The following is a 7,500-nucleotide window of genomic DNA, read 5'->3' on the forward strand; positions in this document are numbered from 1 at the left end:
GATCTTTCGGCCAGTGTTGACTCATACATTAGGGATTTTATTTGACATTTAGGAGTTCAGCTCATCTCTGAGAGACAAAAGGAAGAGTGCTCGGTGTGATCATTAAGTTCCTTGTTGTCAAGCCGGAGCTTTAATGAGGAACAGAGGAACATCTGGCTTCCATCAGAGAGCCTCCTTTTCTCATACAGTTGCATTAGAGGAAAAAAACACCACAAAGAACCACACTAATGACGTTAAATACACGATTCACGGCTTTGACTAAAAAAGGATTCATACTTCAATTTATGCGATATTTATTTCTTCTTTGAAGAAGAGTCGCATCAAATCCTTGTGAGCCGTAGCAGTAATACTAGTCAGGGGAATTTGAATAGAAGTGATGATGAAACATCTAACAAGGAAGAAAATCTACACACATACAACAATTATCAGCATGTGTCATCATTAAGAAGATTTTTTTTTACTGTTTATTCCTTCAGTTCAACACACCAGGTACATTCTTCATGTACATTTCATGCTTTAACCTCCAAACTTCTTAATCTACATGGAGAATATGCATTTCTCTAGAATATGTGGAAAATCCAGGATTAATGATTAGTGATCAAAATGTTTTTCCTAAAATCTTCTCAACCAGGCACATTACACTCTACACTGTAATATCACAAATTCTCTCAGAGCACAGTACCTTTGGGCCTGCTCTTATTCTGACATTAATTTTTTTTACTTCCTGGCCGTGTCTCCACCCCTTTGTGTTATTAGTCCAACTGCTTCCACCTGTTTCCACTTTAGTACCATAATTACTTTGTCTATACATACTTACAAGTTACATTTTACTGTGAAGTTTAGTCAAAGAAGTCAACACACACACACACACACACACACACACACACACACACACACACACACACACACACACACACACACACACACACACACACACACACAAAGAGTGTTCATCCTGCCACATTGAAGGTGAGCTAGATATTCCAAAAAGGAGTGTGTCATAATATTAATGATGATGATGATGATTATGATGATGATGACGATGTTGATAAAGAGGGAACAGATGTATTAAAACAGTCCCATGCCTTTCAGTCCACACATACACTTGTACATCATACACTACACATTTATACAACAGTGTGTGGGGTCCAGATGACGCTCCTCATTTAACTGTCCATGATGTAAATCTTTACAGTATCTCTACAGTGCCTTGACTCAGTGTATCCGTGTGTGATGTCACCACTCTGGGTTTAGCCTCTGAATGATGTGTCTAAAAGTCATTAGGTTAGTCAGTGAATATCTTAGCAGTGTTCATATACTCCACATCATTTCATTACATTAATAAACATTGTCTGTACAGTAAATCAGGATGTTTCATGTCAGATGGCTGGAAGCAGAGAGTTGAGTCAGACAGAAAACCTGAACTGGAGATTAAGGAGAAAGCTTTGGATTGTAGTGAAGGAAATCTAAGAAAATTCTCAGAAATGTGGACGTTTCCCCTTAAAATTAAAGAGAGCATCCTAGTAAAGATAAAAGTTATTCATAAAGCAGCTTAACCCTTAAAAGCTCTTAATGTCTCTTAATGTCAGAAAATGTTAGGAGTAGAGAAGAGGACCTTTAAGAGACTTAAGTTTTTCTTTCTTTAGCAGAGGAGAAAATGGCCAAAAGTTGAAGAGGGAGAAGAATTTATATGTATATTCTGCCACTATGGCATTTAGGGACACACTAACATCTCTGAAACAAAGCTGAAATGCCATAGTGGTAGAAATAATAATGATAATTTGGCCTTTACATTTACATTTACATTAAATTTATTACATTTGTAACATATGCCCTGCAATGGGTTGGCACTCCGTCCAGGGTGTATCCTGCCTTGATCCCAGATGACGCCTGAGATTGGCACAGGCTCCCCGTGACCCGAGGTAGTTTGGATAAGCGGTAAAAAACGAAACGAACATTTGTAACATACAGCATCACTAATATGATCGTTCAGGAATGTAATCCCTACACGATATTGCCTCAAATATCTTAACATAGGGACAAAAAGAAAGCTTATAATAGACCAGATTTTAAAATCGCCCCTATTTAAAAAAAAAAACAATCACAAAAACAAACAGTCTTTAAGAATGTCATACCTAGTAACAGGTTAAACCCCACATCCTTTCTAAGAAAAACGTTTTTGTATTTTCCTTGCTCAGAGTTGCTCTGTGATTGGTTTTGAACCACTCTTAAGATAAGGTTCAGAGTTATAATTTTTTAATCTGAATCATGAATCTAAAACTTGAATATGAATATAGACCCTGGTCTTCAGTGTCTCTGCCTTTGTGTTGCTGTGAGACACTGAAAGAACATGGTAGCCTAGTGGTTAAGTTGTTGGTCTACTGATTGGATGGTCATGAGTTTGAATACCAATTCTATCATTGCTGGGCCCAATGAGCAAGGTCCTTAACACTCAATGGCTCAGTTGTATAAATTGCAATAAAAATGTAAGTCACTTTGGATAAGGTTGTCTGCTAAATGCCATAAATAAGACATGGTTCTCAGATTTTTTAAAATTATAGGAAGAAGAAACAGATACACACTGTGTACTTTTTCTCTTACAAAACTAATGAAGAGAAAAATAGTTGCTCCACAACACTGATCCAGATTCGATCCTCTGGGACAACTCCAAATTTCTGCCTGCTGTCATCTTCTTCAGTAAACATTTTGTCCCAGCCAGAGTGGCAGAGCATCTGGAGTAAATCCCAGGAACACAGGGCAGGAACACACTCACATCACATCAGTTTATTTAATTAGTATCAACAAAAGTAAATGGTTTGTCAAGCTGAGGTTTATTATTAATTATTCACCTTCTCTGATGGAGTTGTGACTGAAATATGCTCATGTGATTATATTTCTACCTTTACTTTAATTTCATACACAGTAATGCACAGTGTAAACGTCATACTGTAGCATTTGGCAACATCATTAAAGTATGATTCCTCCTTCTGGCCTTAGTTCAGGAAATGTAAAAATGAGTGAACATAAGAGGAGGGTTCTCTACAGATGATTCACACAGTTCCAGTTGAGGTCTACGTGCTCACACACACTTTCACCGGCAATGGAATTTCCACTATTGAATAGCACTCTGGATCACATTTTACTCACACACACAGACATGCATATGCACACATACATACACAATGTGTGTGTACAGAGGTTCTGTTATTAAAGTATGTGTAATGTTAATGATAGTGTGGGGAGTGATGTGTTTCCTGCAGCTGTAATTCAGTCACTTTCTTACACACACATTGCACGTCACACACACTAATCAGGAACCGCTGTGCACCACCACAGAGGGACATGAGGCATTATCCAACAAGCCAAAGTAAACACATCTACATGTGTACTGTGTGTGTCTGTGTATGTGTGTGGTAGCAGTTAAATATGTTCATTGTGAGACTAATCGTCAGCAGCAGGAAACTTAAGGTGTTGAACTGCTGGTTGAAAGGTTGTGAGTTTGAATCCCTGGACTACTAAACTGCCACCACTGGGCCCTTGAGCAAGACAGTTAACCCTCAACTGCTCAGCAGTGTAAATTTATGATAAATGTATCTATAAAAATCTAGATACTGTAAATGTATATTGCTCTGGATAAGAGTGTTAGCCAAATGCTGTAAATGTGCTATCATTCAGGCCACTCACAGTGAACTGACCATAAGATGTGACTGAAGAGTAGAATGAGTTTCTAGAAGGAAAAAGTCTTCAAATTCTATTTCACATTATCATATCCAATTTCTGTATCTGCATTATTTCCTGATATATATTTTTTCCTGATACTCAACAGTAATCAGGTTCTGATGCAAAATCTCTGATTTAGGGTGGACCACAGTGTGTTTGTGTGTGTGTGTGTGGGGGGGGGGGAATGGGAGAGAGGGTGGTGTTGGATGCAAACTGTTGCATAAGAACAAAGTTGCACAGTCCACTGATATTTATTGCTACATGCAATCATCCTATTTCATACACAGATGAGCTGTGAACATTCACACACACACATACACACACACACACACTAGAGTCCACCCAGATCCTTCACTGGCAGAAGGATTTCATGTTACATCAGACAACGTCAAGATCCTGGCTGAACAAACTGCAGTGGAAAACAAATGACATCACAATCTTACTGAAATTCATCATTCCTGTTCTACACCCACCTGCTGGTATTAAGGAGTTCCAGCAGACTGCAGTGCTAATGTTATTCTCTATAAAATGTGCTTACATATATATAGAAATATGTATATACAGTATATATATATTCATTATTATTTAAATTAATTTGTTATTATTTTCCAAATAAACTAGAATTTACAGCATGAGATCATGCGGATGAAGTGTGTTTTTATTGAAATATGTTGTGGATTTGTGTGATTGATGATTTCATAGTAGCTCTTTGAGATGGTCGACATGAGGCCCAGCTGCTGTGTTTGCATACTTATTTATGTTATGGAACAATGATTATAGTGAGCATCATGTAATGGTTGCTGTAGGAACATCACTTTTAAATAGTTTGAGTACGAGGAGTTGAGAAGAGCTGGGTTAGGGTTAAGGTTAGGAACTTCCACAAAAACCTGTTCTGTGAGTGCTTTGTGTTTACTTGGAGTTTTTTATAGCTGGTTTAATAAAAAATATAATGTGGTTTTTGTAACTAATGTCAAGTATAAAATGAACAAAAAAAACCATTAAACATTAATAATGCAGTAAAGAAATTTGTTTCATGATGGTGATGCTGGTGATGATTTGATGTAGGAGATGATGGTGATGTTGGAGATGATGGTGATGATGGTGATGAAAGTATTGAAGGTGATGACAATTATGGAGATAAAGCTGATGATGGAGAAGATGTAATGATGGAGATGATGGTGATGACCGTAATGATGGAGATGAAGCTGATGATGGTGATGATGGTGATGATGGAGATGAAGCTGATGATAAAGAAGATGTGATGATGGAGATGATGATGATGATGATGATGATGATGATGATGATGGAGATGATGATGATGTGATGATGGAGATTATGGTGATGATGGCTATGAAGGTGATGACGGTGATGATGGAGATGAAGCTGATGATGGAGAAGAGGGTGATGATGGGGATGATGGTGATGATGGAGATGAAGCTGATGATGGAGATGGTGATGATAAAGATGATGAAGATGATGTGATAATGGAGATAAAGCTGATGATGGATATGATGTAATGTTGGAGATGAAGCTGATGATGGAGAAGATGTGATGCTAGTGACGATTTGATGTTGGAGATGATGGTGATATTGGAGATGACGGTGATGATGGAGATGAAGGTAATGATGGAGAAGATGGTGATGATGGAGATGATGTGATGATGGAAATGAAGCTGATGATGGAGATGATGGTGATGATAGAGATGATGAAGATGATTTGATAATGGAGATAAAGCTGGTGAAGGAGATGATGTAATGATGGACATAAAGGTGATGATGGAAATGATGTGATTATGGAGATGATAGTGATGAAGGTGAAGACAGTGATGACAGAGAAGATGTTATGATGGAGATGATGGTGATGATGGAGGTGATGTGAGGTTGAAGATGAAACTGATAATGGAGATGTTGAAGATGATGTGATGATTTAGATGATGAAGATGAAGCTGATGATGGAGATGACAGTGATGATGTTGATGATGGTGATGATAGGGATGAAGATAATGATGGAGATGATGGTGATGATAGGGGTGAAAATGATGATGGAGATGATGGTGATGATAGAGATTAAGCTGATTATGGAGATGATGTGATGATGGAGATGATGTGATGATGGAGGTGAAGCTGATAATGGAGGTCATGTGATAATGAAGATCATGGTGACGATAGAGATGATGGTGAAGATGGAAATGATGGAGATGAAAATGTTGATGGGGATGATGGTGATGACAGAGATGATGTGATGATAGAGATGATGGAGATGAAACTGATAATGGAGGTGTTGGTAATGATTCCAAAATTACTATAAATAAAATTGACATTCCAAGTGTTTCTTCTCCTGAGTTATTAGTACCTGTACCAGTACCTGTACCTGGACTTGTACTTGTACTTGTACTTGTACTTATACAGTACTTGTACTTGTACCTGTACCTGTACCTGTACCTGTACCAGTACCTGTACTTGTACTTGTACTTATACAGTACTTGTACTTGTACCTGTACCTGTACCTTTACCTGTACCAGTACCTGTACTTGTACTTGTGAAGAATTTAACTAGGATTAGCAATCATGCTAAAATGTTTATTTTGTTACAATATTTGGTTCACAGCTCAATGAATTAACATTCTGATTCTGATCTATTTTTATTTCATAAGTAATATTAAAAGCCATGCCCCACAGCTGATGACATCACAGATCTTAGGCTATAGTGGTTTATATTTCTATCTCATGAAATAAACAAACAAACAAATAAATATGTTAATAAAGTTAATAAGTCTGCAGTGAATGTAATTCTCTCAGCATGAGTTTTAATAACACAGGATTTATTTGAACCTTTTTTCATTTCCTATATGTAAGACATTTCCATTAGCGAAGCTTCTCATAAACCCTCATAATCTACACACATATTACCCATAATCCCCCTGTCTGCTCCACAGCTAATCACTCTGAACAAACATGACTCCTTGTGACCTTTGACCTCCCGACCCTAACAGTGGCGGGTGGCCTTGTGTGGTCAGAGAGAGATCTCACACACATGCGCGCACACACACACACACACACACACACACACACACACACACACACACACACACACACACACATACACAAAGCAAGCTGAAGTGAAGCTGCAGCTGCAAGAAAATACAGAGTACAAACACTTCTGTAACATTTTCACTCTACTTGCCTGTGTGAGCAAGACAGACAGAGAATATAGTGAGACAGAGTGTACTGTGAGACAGTTCTGACATTCATCTAAGAAAAGTGTTGTGTCTCTGTCCTCAGGGCTGCAGATATGAAGTGTGTGTGTGTGTGTGTGTGTGTGTGTGTGTGTGTGTGTGTGTGTGTGTGTGTGTGTGTGTGTGTGTGTGTGTGTGTGTGTGTGTGTGTGTGTGTGTGTGATGTTCATGTGTTGTCTCATTTCAGTGTATTAACACTGTCATTTAAAGAATATAGGCCATGCCCCTTACCTGCGTCAAAAGTATGAATGTTTCTCTTTCATACGTCCTTCATCCATTTATAGATAATAGTGTGAAAACACTGTAACAGTCAGAAAACAGACACACACACATATTATCAAATACGAGATTAAACAAGAATAAATATCTGACCTGATGTTCACTTCATGCTGCTTTCTAATGACAATGTGAACACACACACACACACACACACACACACACACACACACACACACACACACACACACACACACACACACACACACACACACACACACACACACTCCTTAAACAAGGCTAACAAATTAGTGTTGTAGTATGGGTCTG

This window comes from Tachysurus fulvidraco, chromosome 22 (genome assembly GCF_022655615.1).
Source record: "Tachysurus fulvidraco isolate hzauxx_2018 chromosome 22, HZAU_PFXX_2.0, whole genome shotgun sequence".
NCBI classification, from domain to species: Eukaryota; Metazoa; Chordata; class Actinopteri; order Siluriformes; family Bagridae; genus Tachysurus; species Tachysurus fulvidraco.